Below are 19,957 nucleotides of genomic sequence, written 5' to 3' on the forward strand. Positions count from 1 at the left end.
ACAAAAAGCCAGCTGGATTTACATTAATTTCCTAACACCGTTAGGCATTTACAAAGTGATGTGGAATTAACAGCTGCAACTCTCAATACAGAAGTATTTGTATTTAGTTAGCTTGCTTTGATGAAATGCAATTCATTGTTATTCAGTGTCTTATGTGGTAGCCTCTGTACTAGCTCTCTAATGCATCCTCAAGGTATGTTCTGACCATCTGCCTCTCAGAGGATTAACGTGGGATTTATTATTTCTCATTTAAAACATCCCTGCCCAGTTTTAAGGTACAGCAGCAGACAGAATTACCAAGGAATAGCAGTTTTATAGGAGGTATTGCAGACAGCAGCAAATGATGCTGAAATTTCACTGCCCCACTTCTACAGACCTGTTGTTTCATGAAAAATTACACGGCTACTGAAATGGCCATCAAATGACACCATCTAGGAGGAGTTCTCTCAGTCCGACATCATTAGCACAGATAGGAGCTTTCAGACCTTTGAAAAATGATAGTCATCTCACCCAATGTAGTGATTTTGAAAAGGGGAAACAAAAGTACCACGGCGTCCAGGTCTCAACTTTCCTTTTTTTTTTTTTTGGAAACATACATTGTGTCCGTGATCCTCCCAATAAAGTTGAACACAGGCATTTTTGTGCTGGGCTGGTCTTTGGCCACGTGGGCTTGGATTCTGCGCGCGCACACACACAACTAGCTGGCCATACATGAGCCATCTCATTGAGTTCAACGTGTAAATGGGTTACAAGATCAAGGCGTTAATTCCTGCTCTGTATATTTCCCAATATACAGACTCCCCCTTCCCCCTGCACTGTCTGCATACAGAGTCTGCACTCCTAGGAGTGGTATGTTAAAGCCTGACAAGTTGGTGAGGTTTCAGTGCAAGGTAAAACGTACTATTAAATCAGATTTACCTTGGGCAGACTTTTACCACCCAATCTGTTCCATGCTAAAGCTAGAAGACTTAAGTGCTCTGCAAGGCACTCTGTTAAAACAGTCACTCACGGAAACTATTTGGACTGGGTCTTTGCTCCCAACTATATTAAGGCCCCAATTCAGCAAGGAACTTAAGCACATGGATAACGTTAAAACAGGCTGCCAGTCCCACTGACTTGGGGTATTCATGTGCTTAAATATCTTGCAGAATCAGAGAGACTTACTCACTTAAAAAACCCATCCATTATGTTACTTGAATACCGCTCTGAGTTCCCACCCATACAGGCGGTGTTGCAAAGAGGACATGACATACCATTTTACCCATATGAACAAAACCAGGTCTGAGGCCAATCTAGTACGTATCAGAGTTACACAGAACCACGAAATCTCCTAGGACCAAAAGCTCAGAGACATGAATTACAGTGGCCAAAAATTCCAACTGACCCTGAAAAGCCTTGAAATGGCAGTTTTATTCTTCTGGCTTGGTTTCAGACAAGCCTCTAAAGGGCTTTACTGGCATATTAAGAAGGGGAAAATGTATATACGGCAAAAACAAAACAGTTCTTTTTGGAAAGAAACAGGAGTGCACTTGGATTTAATTTGTTGCCGCTAGCAGAAAGAATGGGTGGTACCTTTATAACTGCTCAACAACACACCCCCAGCTCTGCTGTATTTAATCCATTTGTTTCTTCCATGATCACTTATATTCTGACCCCTGATTATTTCAGGATTTAACAAACGAAAAAAATCAAAACGCGCTACTGTTTTTACAAGACTATAAATTGGAAGCTCATAATTCTTTCCTTTCGGGTTTTAGAGAGGCGATTTTTTCATTCCTATACAGTTAGTGTAAGTACTTCCCATTTCAGTATCCCCCTCCTCCCCATCAAAACTGTTCTATAGGAGGGATGTTAGAAGTTATTAATGGCTTATTGAAATTCGACTCCTTAAATGGTCTTAACCTCAGGAAAATTTCCTCTTAAAACATACATCAAATATCCTCAGCTGACATGCATCAGCACAGATCCACTGACGTTAACCAGCTGTGGATCTGGCTCCATATTCCGAATTAAACTGCAGTCTCTCTTTTCAGGAATTATCTACTGGTCATTAACACACCTAGAGAACAGAACGAATGTTTCTGCTGACCCACTTTCTATGTGTTAAATTAGAAGCACCTAAAGTCTCACCACTGGGAGGAAGCCACAATTTTCTTAGCAGATTGAAGAAGGAGAAATGGGAAAGGCTCTGAGACATGAATCATCACTACATACAATTTTGTAATTCAACAGCTGAAAGGCTCCAGTCAGATGGGAGAGATTACTGCAGTTGCTTTACTGATATAATTTGCAATGGTCTAAAGTGTAAAATTCACCATCTCCTACAGCTCCGTTTTGATCTTGTAATAAAGCGGATGGGTCAGTCCAAGGCTGCCCAGAATATGACTATGCTCAGATTCCAAGCACCTCAAATGCTGGAATACATTCAAATTCCTCTACTTCTATCTGGTGACAGGGAGAGCACATAGTGACACTAACCCATCTCTCTCCCAGCAGGGAGGTCTTACAGCAACAATCCTCCAGGCTGACTGGCTAGCAGACAAGGGCAGCACTATCTTTCCAGCTACCCAGACGAGACTTTATGAAGGGCAAATTTACTATTGCTTCTGGCCTTTTCCAGGAAAAGATCCTTGTGTCCTTTGATTCTGACTTCACTTGTTTTCAAATCAGGACACTTATAAGCTGTGTTGCAGAGTAAGACACCAGTATGTCTCCGTTGTTGTTCCCCATGGATCCCATATCGAATAGGTTATTCCTTCTCATTTATTTACTTGTTTGTTTGATGTTCTGAATGCTACATTTAGAATGAAGGACACAGTTTGGTCCCTTCTCTTCTAGTCTAGTGTATCAAAGTTCTTATACTGCACTCTCACTATGTGCCATGACTGTACATCTGATACATGCCATCCAAGGCAGCACTGTCCAATGGATAGCGTACTCGACTGGGACTTAGGACACCTGAGTTCAGACTGAGAGCAAAGTTCAACCTGGAATTAAAATGGCTTTAACAGTGAGGGTGATTAACCCCTGGAACAGATTGCTAAGGGGTGGGGTAAATTCTCCATCACTTGGAGTCTCTCAATCAAGATTTGCAAAAGATCCATTCTAGTTCCACTATAAGGTGCTGGGCTAATCACTGCATGAAATTCCCTGGCCTGTGTTATGCAAGAGGTCAGATTAAATGATCATAATGGTCCCTTCTGGGCTTAAACCCGATTAATCTTGCACTGGCTCTGCCATGGGCTTGCTGGACACCCTCAAACAAGGCACCGCACCTCCCTGTGCCTCCGTCTCCACTCCTGCCCTCTGTTTTGTCTAATTAGACAGAGCTCTTCAGGGTAGGGACTGTCGTCACTTAGGAGGTATTTGTACAGCGCCTAGCACAATAAGGCCCTGATCATACTTGTGGTCTCTGGATGCTACCGTAATACAAAAAACAGACTTGGGGAGATTTACCACTGATAGGCCCTAAACTAACCAAACTCTTGTAATGGTCATGGAATAGTTCAAAAGAACCTGGCCTCAAATACATGTTTATCACCATTTCCTCTGCTCAGACACTCCCCTGCGCTTTTTGGGCGTCTGAACGAGGATATGCAAAATAATTGTTGGCCTCCTTTCTGCAGCCTATGATGTAGATGGTTTGCAATGTCTCATGTGACTGAATAGTCCAATCCAAGATTTGCATGGTCTTTGGCAGTTACTGAAAATGTATGGATCTTGGCTGGGAGCTGCTTGCTTCCTAATGGCTCTCTTCTCATCAAGCTGTAGGAGCCAGCTCCTGTCATGGACTTTGATACCCTGATGGAGACAATGGCGCCACTTGTTACAATAGGATATGCAAAGAAGTTTTAAATAGGATAGCAGAGAAAGCGGCATTCTCTCTCCTTTGCAGAAAGCTCTTCACTGAGTATTTCAGTGGCCCTCAAAAAGGAGAGAGAGAGAGAGAGAGAAAAAAAGTCAGCTCAAGGCAAGATGTCTTATGAAATACTCTTCAGAGTACGTGCTCAGCATACACTAGGCACAGAAATGAAGGGGTCCTCCAGCTGACGGAGGTTTCGGTTGAATAGAAGGAGACTCATTTACAGCAGCTGCCCTTAATCTTTCCAGTTTTCCCTTTGATAAGAAAAAGAGCAGTTTTGATGGTATTTATAAAGAATAACTAGGCAACACAGTGGTAATGATATCCGGTTATCAAAAGCATTTTCTTTTAAAGGGTGAGCTCTGAACAAGTAGTTTTAAGTCACCGTGATGATTTATGAATGCCCAGATAACCTACACAATGAAACATGCAAATGTCTCGCATAGAAACTACTACTTCTTCCTTTTTATAACCTGTTGATTTACGCTCGCACTGAGGAGGCTGCCCCCTTCCTTCAGCGGATATTTGCCTCCGACCAAAAGAGAGCACTGGTCTCCGTGCCAGTTTCATTTGCCTATTCTGAAAGTGCCTTACACTACACCCTAGCCTTACCGCTGCAGTAACAAAGTCATGAAACTCAGAGTGAAGGGCCCCATGTTAAACTCAGCTCTGAGCTGTTGAACGTAGGCCTTATGCAGACATCTTTCAGTAAGGGCAAGTCAGCTCCCGTGCTCCATGGCCGCAGAGTCCCCCTGGAGAACTGGTCTGATTCTGCTGGGCACAAATGGAGCTAGGGATTGTATAGTGGGGGACACACTCCTGAGCAGAGCCTCACCCTTCATGGGCTTCCTGCACCACACCATGACGGGTGGGTGGACACACAGGCAAGGCTGCATATTTTGATGATCTTCCTATGATCGGGAGAGGGGTTGGAGCAGGCTCTGTGGCTTGGCTGTGGAGCCTCTATATTGCCTACATGGGGAAGGAGTCTTCCTCCCTCTCTCCCTCTTGTATCTGCTCAGGTATTAGCCTGTCCACATGGGGCAGACACTGGTCTCAGGATTTGGACGTATACAATTACATGACACTAGGTAATGTGGCCCAAGGGGGATGAGTTGAGTGTTGCTAATGAAATTCCCTGAATTGAACTGACAGAATCAGTCCCGACAATGACAAACCAGGGTCTAAATAGAACAGCCACGTTAATGTCAAGGCTCATTAAAAATTACAGGGGAAAACAAAATAGCACTTGCCACGTATCCACAGCCCTGACACCTCAAACTGGAGAACTCCGATTTCCTCCAAACTCATTATTTGGAAACTCAGGATAGGAGGGTGGGGGGACAGCGATCTCACAGAGGCTGGTGGGATGGAGCAGAATGGAAATCAGGCTCTTCTAGTTTTCACCAAAATCAACAGGATTCTGCCCAGAGTCGGGGGGAAGGGTGGCCATAGTGTGGTGTGGGCCTGGCTGGGTGTACAGCTTGGCCTACTCATACAACGAAGTAGATGACCCTCTACTATTCTCCCTGTCCCCCTGTAATTTCAATCCAAGATATCTTTTTTTTCCTTCCTAAAAAGCTTCCTTCCAGCAGGTAACGTCACTGGTGCAGAATGGTGACTCTGGGATTCCTATATACACAGTCAGGAGAGCACTGGGGATGCTGGAGGACACATGGAGCTAATTCAATGCAAATTATTCAAAGGCAAAAGACTTCATTAAAAAGGACACCATCAATCTAGGGAGGGAAATCACTTCTGCCTGAATTCCGATTGGTCCATTCGAGAAGTAATACCTCAAATTATTATTATGAAGCGAGATTAGAGGAAGAGAGCTTTGTTTTTTCAGCTTGTTTACTCTGGACAGCATTTGACAGCATTTTGCAAACAGTCTCTCAATGACTCTGCAGCAAGTATGCTCAGTTTACAAGTCTAAATATGTCCAGGGATTTTAGTGAGTGCTAACGTGAGGGCCACCCTCTGAGCTGAAACACCAGGGATCGAACTGGGGTCCTCCAGACCTAAAAGCGTGAGTTGCTCCAGCATGACCGATAGCAGAGGTTCTCAGCCTTGTTCTTTCTGAGACCCCCCTCAACATGCTATAAAAACTCCAGGGCCCAGTGGGGGAGGGGGGAGAGACTCACGCATAGGCGTAGTTTGACTTCTATTTTGGGTGGGGGCGGGGCCGGCAGGGCTCAGGCCAGCTCTGAACAGCAGGGTGGAGGAAGGCAGCACCACCTCCACCCCGACCCACCTCAGCAGGCCACCCACCTGTCTGGGCTGTGTGGGGTAGGGGTTCACGTCAAAAAGTTTGAAAACCACTCAGGATGCAGGCAGGGAGTAGCTAGGGGCTGAGTGCAAGCAGGGGGGTAGCTCAGGGTGTGGGCAGAGGGGTAGCTGGGGGCTGTTTGCAGGCGGGGGGGTAGCTCAGGGTGCGGGGGGCGGTAGTTAGGGGCTGTGTGCGGGCGGGGGGGTAGCTAGGGGCTGAGTGCGAGCAGGGGGGTAGCTCAGGGTGCAGGGAGGGGGTAGCTAGGGGCTATGTGCGGGCGGGGGGATAGTTAGGGGCTGTGTGCAGGCAGAGGGGGTGGCTCAGGGCGCAGAGAGGGGGTAGCTCAGGGTGCAGAGAGGGGGTAGCTAGGAGCTGTGTGCAGGTGGGGGTAGCTCAGGGGTAGCTAGGGGCTGAGTGCGGGCATAAGGGTAGCTCAGGGTACAGAGAGGGGGTAACTAGGGGCTGTGTGCAGGTGGGGAGGAGCTCAGGGTTCAGGGATGGGGCACCTAGGGGCTATGTGCAGGTGGGGGGAGGGTAGCTCAGGGTGCAGGCAGGGAGTAACTAGGGGCTATGTGTGGGTGGGTGGGGTAACTCAGGGTGCAGGCAGGGGGTAGCTAGGGGCTGTGTGTGGGCAGGGGGGTAGCTCAGGGTGAAGGAGGGGTAACTAGGGGCTGGATGCAGGAAGCTCAGGGTGCAGGCAGGGGTTAGCTAGGGGCTGTGTGCAGGCAGGGGGAGCACAGGGTGCAGGGATGGGGTACCTAGGGGCTGTGTGTGGGCAGGGGGGTAGCTCAGGGTGCAGGGGGGGTAACTAGGGGCTGGATGCAGGCAGCTCAGGGTGCAGGCAGGGGGGTAGCTAGGGGCTGTGTGCGGGCAGGGGGGTAGCTAGGGGCTGTGTGCCAGGAGGGCTTCTCTGTGGTCACTGCTCCCCCAGGGCTCTGCTGGCCACAGAGCGGGGTCCCCCTGTCTGGGCGGCTCTTACCAGCTGCATGAGCGGAGGAGCAGCCGCAACCCCGGGCACCAGCAGCAGACGGGGGAATGCCGTGGCTGCCTGCTCCATGACACCAGCAAGAGCAGCAGCTGCCCGCCTCCGGCTTCCCGCCTCTGAGACCTGGCCAGGGGATGGGGTCTCAGGAGTGGGGAAGGGGGGGGGGGTATGGAGCTGCCCCTGGGACTGCCCTGCTCTGGCACTGCAGTGGTGGTGGTGGGGGGGGGACACGAAAACCAGTGCTCGGGGTTTCAGTCGCGGGGTCCTGAGGCCCCCCCTGAAATCCTTGGTTGAGAACTGCTGACCTAAAGAACCAAGGCTCCATAGCTGGGAGCCGGAACAGACTCCTACCTTCTGTCAATTGGCGCGGAGGGGGACCAGGAAAACACACTCGCCCCTGGGTTACGCCAGCACCACAGCCTGGGCCCGGAGCATCAAACAAAGCTCCTTGGGTCTCACACCAGTTGGAACAGAGGGCCCCTCCTCAGCAATACCCGTGCAACCCCTGGCCTTCCCATTACCCGCCAGTGGCAGTTTTGTAACCCCCACTGGCTGGCGGTTACACATGTGTGACTGACTGGACCTGAAGGTCCTTTGGTTGATAATGTGATAAGGTGGAAGAGAACCCAGCTCCCTCTCCCACGGCTGGGCTGTCTCTGCAAATCTAACAGGAGTCCAAAGCAGTAAACAATCATTTTTCCCACTACAAGCAGACGACCTGATTCTGATTATACCCAGCTGTTCCAGTGCACGAGTGACCAAGATGGAGCTCTGCTCTTGTGCCGTTCAGAAGCTCTTATCCGCGGGAGCGTAGCTCCCTTTCGGTCTCTCTGGATCTCAGCCAACCTTCAGTTCCCAACTTTCTCCCTCTTGTTAGTCCAGACAGTGCAGTTCCTAATTATGGTGGCGCTCCACTCCTGCAGAACCCCTTAGTCTGAGCCCTGCAGTGCTTCACATTGCAAGACACACTCTGCAAGGTTTCAAATTTCCACTGGAGCCACCTCACCCTCAGTCGCTCCCAATTCCTTCCTTCTTATCTTAGAAGCGTTGCAGAAGCATTATATGGGCACATCTGACTGGTACAGGTTTTTATAAACAGTGCACTGGCCTGAGCAATAGGTTTTTTCACCATGCCTGGGCCACGCAGACTTTACTAGGAACATGAAACCCTCAGGGTTGCCAGTTCTCACTATTAATTTGGTGTTTTCTTAAAGCCCCATTTCCTGACGTAAAGTGATTCCGTGAGAATCTCAGCTTTCATTTAAAATCAAAGTGAATTTCTAGCCTTTATATTGAAGGGAAAAGTGTCACGATCTAATCCAAGCGCACCCTAACAACTCAGATGCAAACAAAAAACCCTAACAGTCGTTATTTTTAAAATCTCATGATTTAAGACAACCTCATGATTTTGGGGGCCCGAATCATGATTTTTCAACATTTGGGTTGGCAATACCAAAAACGCAGTTAATATCTAAATTGTTCCACACAAAATGAGCCAAAGGCACTGTTTCTCACCGGGATCAACAGAATTACACGAGCCTGGAGTTTCTAGGCCAAGCCATTTGGATGAAGTGAGCCAACAGAAACCATGGGAATGGTTTCCAAAAGTGAAACCCATCTCATTTTTCAGCCCCCCAAATCTTCTCAATACCTGGTCAGGTTTGTCCCAAACTTTCCAAAAATATTCTATCCTGGGCTAAAATCCGGCATGTGAAATTTCAGATGGATCAGTTTGGTTTGGCAAAGTAGAGCGTGTAGGATGAAATTCAGCTTGCAAAATCTCAGCCATAAATTTAAACTAATACTCATCATAATCACAACCACAAGGGAGAAAAGTGATTTAGGCTTCCAAGGAGGTTTTGTAAGCAGACAGCAAATTTTCACTTATGCTCTTGGCTTTGCAGTGTAAAAGGGCCTGAGCATAAATGAGAATCTGGTCCAGAGGGCATTCTGAAGAGCTATTATACAACTTTCTGATCGTGTCCCTTAAAACAAAGGTTTCCTGTTAGAGGAAAGATCTTTGTACATATTAGATTTAAAATACAAACTTTCAGCTTTCAATTTGTTTTTCATAATACTTCTTGCAATGTTAGCAATTTAGTGAAGACTTTCAATCAAAAGCTCTTTGGAGAAGGGAACTTTCATTTACTAGGGGTAACATTTTTCAAAGTATCTAAGTTCATTAGGGGTCCCGTTTCAAAAGTGACTTAGAATCCTTAGTGCCTAAGTCACTCTCTCATTGAAAGTCAGTGGGAGTTGGGTTTCTAAATGTCTAAATCACTGTCGAAAATGAGACTTGGGTAACATTTTATGATGTGTCTTAGGATACTAAGTCCCTTGGGCATGGCTGGAAATTTTACTCAATATGTTTGCATAGTGAGACTTTAACCTGGTTGGCTTTTAGCTCAGATAATAATATTTCAGTTCTTCAGATCACCTGCTCTTCCTAGGTGATCCTACAATAAAATTCACAAGTGCTAAATTGTGGCATCACATTAACTTAAATAAGAGGCTGGGCTGATAGTCACTTTGCTAAAGAATCAAGCAAAGACAAGCAGAACGGTGAGGGATTTGGGTCCTTATTAAAATACAGGCTTCAGAGACAACAGCAAAGGGAATACTGAAGAGGGCAGACTTAGAAAATTGCTTTTTCTGTAACTGGTTCCTTGTTTCCAGTTTGTTCAGATACAAAAAAGGTCTCTTTAAAGCAGCAGGAAATAAAACCAACCCCTAAAAGTAAAGGAATACCAATGGACACAGACAGGAATAAAATCTAAATCTAAACCTTAGGTCAGGGAACCACACAAAGAAGAGTCAGACACACCTGTCGCAATCTCCTCAGCCTGTGGGAACAGAAACCAGGATTCCTTGCTGATAAGCACTTGCTGATACTGAGGGGAGCACCCAATGAGTCTGGTGAATTTAGCTGCTGGCACTTAAAAGGTTAAACTAAAAACTGTTCTCGGAGTCAGGCGAGAATACAGCTCCAATTCCACAGAGCATCAAGTTAATATCACATTTCCTGCTTAGACTTGAGACTGGTCTCGTCATTTAAATTAGAAATTAAAAGACTAGAAAAGATACACAAGCTGAAAACAGCGAGAGCCGCAGAGCCTGCACGCATTGCTTTGTTCAGACAGTCAGTGCAGCCTGATGCAGAAGCAAACATCTCCCACCATGTGGTTCAGAGACAGCTGTTTAAGGCACTCCCTGCAAAACAAGCCAATGGCCTTAGGATACTGAGCGAAGAAACTAACTTGCATGCATCCAACGAAGTGAGCTGTAGCTCACGAAAGCTTATGCTCAAATAAATCTGTTAGTCTCTAAGGTGCCACAAGTACTCCTTTTCTTTTTTTAACTTGGGGAAAGGGCTGGCAACACTAACACAGCCCAGTCTGTGGCAGAGCAACAAGCTGTCGACCACCACCCAGCTTCTCTGTTGCCTAAAAACAAGTCACGATTCCAGTCCCTTTTGGTCTCCATTTGGCAGCCGGGACTCCCCACAGTGCTCAGCTGCAGTGTGAAAAGTCTTTATGCAAGGAGTTGAGTTTAGGTCAGTTCCCTTCCCACCATGCCCTCTCTCCTGTACACTTCACAGCGAATGATTCAGGAGCATCACACAACATTATTTAAAGCAAATAAGGTATCTCATGCATGCTATGTACAGTGTGAATTGATCAGAAGCAATTTATCAGGAGTAGCTGAGCCTGGACTACTGATGTCTGTGTGAACACCACTCACCATGCTCAAGACCACCAGTTAATATTTTCAAAAGGGACTAGCAATTCTGGGTGCCTCAATTTCTAGAGGCCCAAACTGAGACACCCAAAGAAAACCTGATTACCCGCCAGGAGCTCAGTGCTTGCTTTGAAATCTGGCCTGTACATGGGACTCAAGTCGGGTCCCCAGAACTGAGAAACCCAAAATCATTAGTTCCCTTTGAAACTCCTGGCCCATCATCTTTTCACATACAGTATCCTAGCAAACATGGGCGCCTCCGCCCACTACCATCTGTGTGAGATTACTGTACTGGATGGGAGCTAGCTTTCTTTGCAGGCCACAGAAGTGCGGACAGCAAGATTGGTCTGATTTGGGTGTCATCGGGTTTGTGGTACCGTGACTCTTAGTCAGCTACAATATCTGGTACTATTTTTTGCCCTACAGTTATTGGAGTTGATTCTTCTTCTCACTAGGGCCGATGCTACTAACCAATTGAAAAAGGAGATTTGTTTTTTTGCATTGCATAGCTCTAAACCCCAGAGGGAGAGATCACATTACAGCTAAGGCCCACAAATCATATTCAGATAAGTAGTCCTGCTGAGCCGAATTGGGGAACCCTTCTTCATGTCAAGACTGTTTCAGGAAAAGGACCTTCTGTCGGTAGAGCAATGAGGCTGCTTAGAGTAAGGAACTACCCACGTGGGTGAGCTTGCTGCTATGCTGAGCCCACTACCTGTCATGCTGACCAACACTACCCGGAAACAAGGAGACACTCCCCATCTGTTTGCATCCATCCGTTGTCTCTGGTCTTAGACTGTGAGCTTATGGGACAGGGATGGTCCTTCTGTTCTGTGTTTGTGCAACACCTAGCACAGTGGGGTCCTGGACCATGACAGACTCCTGCACATATGATAAAATAACAATAAATAGTTATGAGTAACAGCTTCATAAACTGACCCACTATGAGTAAGGCAAGCAGGATTTAGCCCTGTACCTATAGAAAAGATCATCCAAACACCATTGGTAACTTTACCAGTAACGGAGTAACTTTAAGAATACTGGATCTGGTCTGTGAAGCTAGACGGACCCAGTAACATTAGCCATCATTACTGCTTACTGTAAGCATGCAGAAGGATTAGTTGCTTTGCAATATTAAGCATCTCCATACATAGCACAAGTTGGGTCTCCACTGGCGTCCCGAGTTCCAGGATGGGAGTTGGCTGCTTTAATCCCACATCAGCCCTGTTCTTAACCGATGAGTAACAGCAGCAAAATAGGAAGCGTTATTTGATGAGAGCCCCAGAAAAGCCCAGCTGCCCTGTCTGTGTGCAATGCCCGCTGACACTGGTCACACGCTGCTAACACAGACACCTGGGGGCCCTCTAGGTGCTACTGCAATACCAATAATAAAGAGGAATAAGAAATGGTGCCAGAGAGAATGCGTGCAGGAGAGAGGCTGCCAAGCCATGGCGAAGGATCCTAGTTGTATCAGAACAAGGGAGCATTGTATTTGCTACACAGCTATAACAAAATGCAATCGAGATAATAAACTAGGAATAAATGCTGGATGGAAACACAGATACAAACAATGACTGAGTTTTTGGGTGAAGAGTAGAGGCTCTCCTTTCCTGGAGCCCTGAGAAATCCAGAGAAGGGGCAGCAGGTGGAGAAAGCAAAGTGTGATGGTGGGGTGAGTGGAACTCGTTCTAAACAGGTCTGGTTCTTACTTCATCACACTTGATGGTGTCGAGGTACAAACTTTCAGTGAGAGAAGGAATGTCAGATGCAAAGCAAGGTGTTTTGCTGATGGTGTCATATTTCCCTTCCCTTCCTATACACCTCTAATCACCCAGCAGACCCTGTTCTTTCCTGGGGCTGTCCAGGGGCCGGTTTGCTCAGTACAGACCCCTGCTCTCCTCCAGAGTCCTTCCTTTTTCCTCCCGCTTGCTATGATCACCGCAAATTGCGCCAGCGGTAAGTCAACGTGTCAAACAGTGAACGGTGCTGGGCAGTGGCTGAATGGGCAGCCACCCATCCGACCCAAGAAGGCAAAAGCATGTCTCCTACGTTTAATGACTAGTCTTTGCCATCTCTGTAAATGGAAGTTGCAGTCCATTCCTGAACCCAAGCCTTTCCTCCTTGCCAAAAATCAGCAGCTAGTAGCAATGCTCTGGGGCCAGCTCCCCCATTTCCCTTGGATTTCATAACAACATTCGCAGAATAAGGCCTGGCCTACATTTAGAAGTTAGATCAATCTAGCTACTTGGCTCAGGGCTGTGAAAAACGTCACACCCTGAGTACCGTGGTTAGGTCCACCTAAGCCCTAGACTAGACATTGCTGGATCGACAGAAGAATTCTTCCTTCGACCTAGCTCCCACCTTTTGGAGAGGTGGCTTAACGCCCGAGACAGGAAAACCCCTTCTGTTGACGTAGAAAGCATCTACGCTACAGGAGCACAGCGACACGGTCACGGCTGGGCTGCTGTCGTGTAGACGTAGACCCTTAGAAAAACAAAATGAAAGCATGAAGAGTATCCTTTTATAAAGAAAAGTTCACACCGTTCCCAGGGCAGGAAGACCATTCAACATTCAGAGATGCAACCTCTGGCTGTTACCTGTCAACTCACATCCACCCAGCAGTTCCTGGTCCAGCAAATGCTACTGTCAAAAATGCCAGAAGGTGCTCTGAAGGGTAGGAGATGAGCACGTCAGAATAACCAGATCACTTGATTTTTACTTGAGAGGGAGGCCTGACTTCTGAAAGATCTCTATAACGTAGCTTGGGTGCACAACCACAATTCCTCTGAACTAAAAATGCTCATTAGTCAGGAAGGATCAATTAAACGGTCCAATAGCGAAGACCTATTTATGGCCAGTGTCCTTAGTAAGCTGGCCATAAAGGACACTCGCCATAAAGTCATCCCTTGCTTATCAGAAGTTAAATTTCAGGGACCAATCCTGTACCCATTTTTCTTCCCTCACTCCATTTGTCTGCAACATCCATTTGGCGCCTGGTCATAAAGCTAGTCTGCGAGTTCCTTTGGACAGGAACTCTCCTGCTGTTTGCTTGTACAGGGCCCAGTGCAAAGGGGCCCTGATCTGTGAGTGGGACGCATAGGCAGGGCTCCTTTTCAAACAATAACAATAGTTCCCCACACACCAAGAACTCCCAGTGAATTTGAAACTTTAGGGAGCAAACGGTCAGCCGACCTGTCATCTCTCATTCACTATTGCGATGTCGACTCCCGTGTACCATCCACCCAGGACACCAACCTCCAATGCCTACTTGCTACACCGTCAAACAATCTCCTTCGTATTTTCTCCCATGCTGCCCCACATGTCTGGCAGGAGCTCCCCATAAACACCCCCCAAACTAACTGTCCTCCTTCAAATCCCTCCTTGGAACTCTCCTTTGCGGTGGTGCTTACAAAAAACGTGATTAGTCTGAGACCAGTGCCGAGCCTCTTGACCCAAATTGTCTCACTGCCTCCTTGTATTCTGCCAGTCTGTCTGCATCCACCTTTTCTTACACTTGCATTATCAGTTCCTGGGGGCAGGGACTGTCTTTTTGTTCTGTGCTTGTACGCGCCTAGCGCGGTGGGGCCTCAGTCCTTGACTGGGGCTCAGAGGTGCTATGGTAATACAAATAATCAACAACATGACTAATCTCAGATACCTGAAAAATTGGTTTCCATGTTGAAAGAGATGCAGGCACTTGGGTTTGGTCCAGTAAAGCTCAACTTTTAGGCTAAGTGTCTTTGAAAGGCACCATACAACCAGGCTGTGCACACTTATAGAATTCATGAATTTTAAATTCCAAGATCCACTTGCTTTTTTTGACAACCACCTGTGATATGAAGCCATGTCAGATGTAGCAACCAGGCACAAAAATTCCTTTCAAACATGATGCATTTCTAGCAGCCTGTATCCGGCGGGGGGGGGGAATGCTGGACTCTGGAAAATTCTTTTCAAGCATCTGCTTCTTATTTCTACAATGTAATCTTTGATTCCTTCATGCATGGGCCTTCCACAGAGCTCCCTTTGGCACATATGCCGTGCTGTTTACTAGTGAGCGATTCGACTGTGAAATTCCTATTATCTGGTAGTTAAGAATGGAATCTGCACATTTAACTTTGGTTATCCCGTCCCTAAAATATCTGCATCTGTTACCTCTAAGAAGGGTCCTGACCCACTCAACTGCCATGGACAAATTCCATCCATTATTTGATCAGAGGCGGCATTAAAAACGCAGGGCCTGATTTCTAGACAAGCCGAACACGCTCAGCTTCTGCTGACTTTAATTGGATCGGGGGGAGGGGGGGGTTGCTGAGCTCTTTGGAAAAAAATCCGTCTGTAAGGAGCTAATGCTCCCACCCAGCGGTGGATGAATGGGGGGGGGCAGTTTAGCTCCAGGCCATGTTTTCCCTCATCTCCGAGCTCATGAAAATCCTTCAGCTCCCACTCCAGAGGGTCAGGCCTCCCACTCCAGACACCACGCGGGAACTGTTGGTGTTCCAAGCAGTGTTATCTGCCACTCGGTCCCCTCAATGGGCTGTGCTCCTCACTGGGGCAAGGTCGCGGTCGCTTGAGTAGTGCTACTGAAGTGGAGGTAGATCACAGCTCACCACAGGGGAACAGTGCCCCCCCTGCAAAAGCTCTGGGATCTGTGGGTTGAGAGCAGAGCTTTCTGCAGATCCTTAGCCACTGCAGGTTGGAGGTCCATGCCCCCAGCTCCTCTGTGGTCCCCAACTTCCTGAGCAGACCCCTTGATGGAAACTCCATGAGGTTCACCTTGGAGCACCCAACCAGGGCCTCTGCTCTGCTCACGTGTTTCCTGTGGCCGTAGAAGGCTGGTTATTTCTCACACTGTAGCATCATTTTTCCTCATTAGAGCACAGATTTCTTCCTTCACCCCAATCACACCCCCTGCCAGAACACACCGAGTTGGCATTGTCAAGAGAATGCTATTTGTGACCACCTTCTATGGTCACTATTAAAACGCACGATGAAGGGAGAACAGAGAACATCAGTTCAGAGCGATCGGCAGATAAACCCTGGAGCTAGTCTGCACTGCTCCGATTCCCCGCAGTGTATTGTTCTCATTGTGTGACACATTTATTCCTCTTCAGAGTGTTACAACAGATTTTCCACCTACTGTATTTAAATAGCAAAGGGATCATCATTGATGGATATGAGAAACAGAGTTCTGAATAAGTCCTTGCATATTTTTACAACACAAATGTTGCCAAATGTTTTTCACACAGCCACCTTAAAGCATTAAACGAACTCACTAGTCACCGACTCCTAGCTGAGCCCTTAATTCTTAAGAGCTACTAATAGGATAAAAAGGAATGGATGAATTGAGGGGTTATACAATAAAGATTTGTACAAGGAAAGTAAAGCAAAGCAAGGATGAAATGTCCAACTGAGGGAGAGTGGAAAGATGAAATTTACCATGCTTCACTTCACTCTGGAGGAATTTTTTATTTTTAAATTTTAAAAATGTCTTCTTCATGATACATCATGTCAGTGTAGGTATGCAGCAAGCTACTGTTACAAGTTTTAAACCCCTCACTTAATACAACTTCTGCTAACCAAAAGCTGGATTAATTCAATTCATGTTTGCGGTTGCCACATAATTAAAATTGTCTCCAATTCTGCATGCATTAAAAAGTTTCCATGTACTGTATGCAAGCAGATGAAAAAGACCTTCATTGGAACAAGAGCTCTTCATTATAAATATCAGATTACTTCATCTGCCACAAAAAGCCAGAGATTGGATGTTGGAAAACCAAAGTAGAAAGAGAGAAATAGAGGATTTGCCATATTGAATTAGATGATTGGACCATCAGTTTCCATACCCCACCTCTGGCACTGGCGATAACTGATGCTTTGGAGTAAGGAAAAATGAACACACGATAGCCAATTATGTGCCGCTGTATATGGGGGAACAATTTGTTCCTGAGCATAGCAGATGACTATCAGATCCTGAGCATCTAACACTCGTATAAACTTTTGTGGCTTTAATAAAGACAAGAGAGTTACTCCAGATCTACAGCACTGAGGCCGAGATCAGAACCTGGCCCAATCGCTCTGCAACTGACCATATGACTAGGGTACCCTTATCCACAGACATTAGCAACGGTCACAGTTCTCCAGACCCTTTCTGAAACTTAGCCACAGGATCTGATCCCAGGACATCCTTCAGCACTGTCGTGCTTATGTCTCATTCTGAAGCCAAGGGGAACGCTGCCAGAGCACGTACCTCAGCACAGTGAGGATGGAAAGGTAGTGGGTGCGCTTACACAGTGAGCTGAAAAGGAAAAGTCAAACCAAACTGTGGACTGCTCTGGGAAGGATGAAGGCAGACTACTGTTTGACCCTTCAAAAGGACAGATCTTAAGAAAGTTAAATGCTCAAAAATGTAAGTCTGATAGCGTGGCAGACCTTGGGAGACAGGCCAGTCCTTGCTTACAGACAGCCCCCCAACCTGAAGCAAATACTCACCAGCAACCACACACCAGAACCACTAACCCAGGAACCTATCCTTGCAACAAAGCCCGTTGCCACTGTGCCCACATATCTATTCAGGGGACACTATCATAGGGCCTAATCACATCAGCCACACTATCAGAGGCTCGTTCGCCTGCACATCTACCAATGTGCCAGCAATGCCCCCCTGCCATGTACATTGGTCAAATTGGACAGTCTCTACGTAAAAGACTAAACGGACACAAATCAGACTTCAAGAATTATAACATTCATAAACCAGTCGGAGAACACTTCAATCTCTCTGGTCACACGATTACAGACCTAAAAGTGGCAATACAACAACAACAAAAACTTCAAAAACAGACTCCAACAAGAAACTGCTGAATTGGAATGAATTTGCAAACTGGACCCCATTAAATTAGGCTTGAATAAAGACTGGGAGTGGATGGGTCATTACACAAAGTAAACCTATTTCCCCATGCTTATTTTTTCCCCCTACCGTTACTCACACCTTCTTGTCAACTGTTGGAAATGGGCCATCCTACAAAAGGGTTTTTTTCTCCTGCTGATAATAGCTCACCTTAACTGATCACTCTCGTTATAGGCCAGAATTCTTGTGCCAAAGTCGGTTTCTGCCCAAGCTAAATTAGGACTGTTAATTTAGGATCAAAGGGGTGGCACTCCTAGGATTTAAATAAGTGTTTCTGCAGGTGCTTCCGATCTATCCTGGGCTGCTGAACCCTTACATTTTGGGGCAAAGCCTGTAGGGAAGCCCTGCCTCTCATGATAGAAGTTACCCAATGTAAATATATGAAGGCCGTACGCTGCAGCACAAAATAAAAGCCCTGGACAAGTCATTCCGAGTGTAACTCCAGTAAAGCCAATCCTGTTACTCCAGGGAGGTGTAACCCAGCTTAGATGTTCAGCAAACAGCGCTTGGGGACACTAGTTATTGCCAGGGTGGGGAGCTATTGGAGGGGGAAGGCAGAAGTCACATGGGGCCCGATTCTCCTTTGCCCTGCACTTTGGGCACTCATTTACTCCACGGCACAGCCAAGCTTTCCACCTGATTTGCACAAATAAAAACGAGGGCACAAAGGCCCCGATCCAGTTCCCACTGACATCAAGGCCCTGCATGGCCACCAACAGGAGCTGAATCAGGATCAAGATGCAAGGCAATCGAGAATCAGGAATGAGCTTCGAAAGATTTAAAAAAACCCAAACATCCAGACAAACACTGAAAACTGAGCAGGTTTCAGAGTAGCAGCTGTGTTAGTCTGTATTCGCAAAAAGAAAAGGAGTACTTGTGGCACCTTAGAGACTAACAAATTTATTTGAGCATAAGCTAAGGTGCCTCAAGTACTCCTTTTCTTTTTACTGAAAACTGAGTAAATTCCCCAGTATCAGCCCAAATTCTCCTCTCAGCTCTGGTGTAAATCCAGTGACCTGGCCCCCATAACCACCATATCTGAACGCCTTGGTGTCTATTTCTCCTGACAACTCCTGCTAAGTTTCACACTCTACTGATCACTGTGGAGCTGCTCTGCTGTCACTCCTGCAGCACCCAGGGTTTCAGACACCTCTGCAGATGGATTACCTCTTGCCACCCCTTAAAAACCCTTCTCACTGGAATGTACAGAGCCCTGGCTGAGCTGCACTGCACGGGACAGACTGTCAGCGATGCTACTTGCAAAGGAGATTTGGCTGAAATCATGTGTCATTTGCTCTGTTCAAACACAGAAACAAAACAAACTGATATCTTGAAAAGGGAGAACAGTTCCTGCTGCACAACACAATATCAGTCATATCTGTGCTGGTTTGGATGCAGAACGCTTGGCAGTTTTCAAGGTCCAGAGCCTCATCTGGTATCAATTCGCAAAGTATATATCTGCATAGCTCCATTGTAACTATGCAAAATCTACACCAGCTGAGGAGCTGGCCTTTCCCGTTCATTTGTAAAGATACACCTTCATCTGCTGCCAGTTTCCTGAGGAAATGCATTTCTGAAGGCTCAACTATTCAGGTCCAAATTCTGGTTGCTTTGTGCACATAAAACGCCCACTGACAACTGCACCAGTAAGGCATTTTGTCTGCACTAAGTTGTTACCCCCAAGGAGAAAAACAATAGCTTGTTTAATGGGACCCAGAATTGCTAAATCTTCTTTGTTTCAACCCAACACCACGTCATGCTAATATCAGGAAACCTGTTTGTATTTGCTTCTGAATCTTTGAGGCAAAGTGTGATTTCCTACAAAAAGACAAGAACCAAAACCATTTCTGATTGCTACCAACCCAGAAAATATCTGAAAACATGACGTTCCACTAGACGTATACGCTGCTGAATAAAGGCAACACTGCAAAAAGCAATGGAAATACACGGGGCCTGCTGCTTTAGCCACACACAATTGAAATGTTGTTTGTGGTTTTTTTGTTTTAAATCATACCAAGTAACAAGGAGTGGGTGGGGCCTTGTCTCTGCCCTGCCTCACAACACACGAGTCCATACAGGAGACGTAATCTGTGCCAGGTAGAGGGCTGAGGCAGGTACCTTGTTCCAGAGGAGTTGGGGGGCAGGGGAACCAGGGTGTGACAGAGTCACAATTCACTCTCCGGTCTGTTTCTAGGGCAG

The 19,957-nt window shown here is 46.6% G+C and overlaps 1 protein-coding gene across 3 annotated transcripts in view; it reads right to left on the reverse strand.

Moving 5' to 3' along the window:
- The window catches only part of FRMD6 (FERM domain containing 6), a 74,946-nt gene that overhangs the window by 44,725 nt on the left and 10,264 nt on the right, over positions 1-19,957 (reverse strand). The window contains exon 1 of one of the 3 annotated variants that reach the window (XM_074956528.1): positions 11,570-11,689. The exons of the other annotated variants lie outside the window; for them this stretch is intronic. The gene's annotated coding sequence lies outside the window, so the exon portion shown is untranslated. Of the gene's footprint in view, positions 1-11,569; positions 11,690-19,957 lie in introns of those variants that run through there. 3 annotated transcript variants of the gene reach the window in all.

This window comes from Natator depressus, chromosome 6 (assembly GCF_965152275.1).
Source record: "Natator depressus isolate rNatDep1 chromosome 6, rNatDep2.hap1, whole genome shotgun sequence".
Lineage (NCBI taxonomy): Eukaryota > Metazoa > Chordata > Testudines > Cheloniidae > Natator > Natator depressus.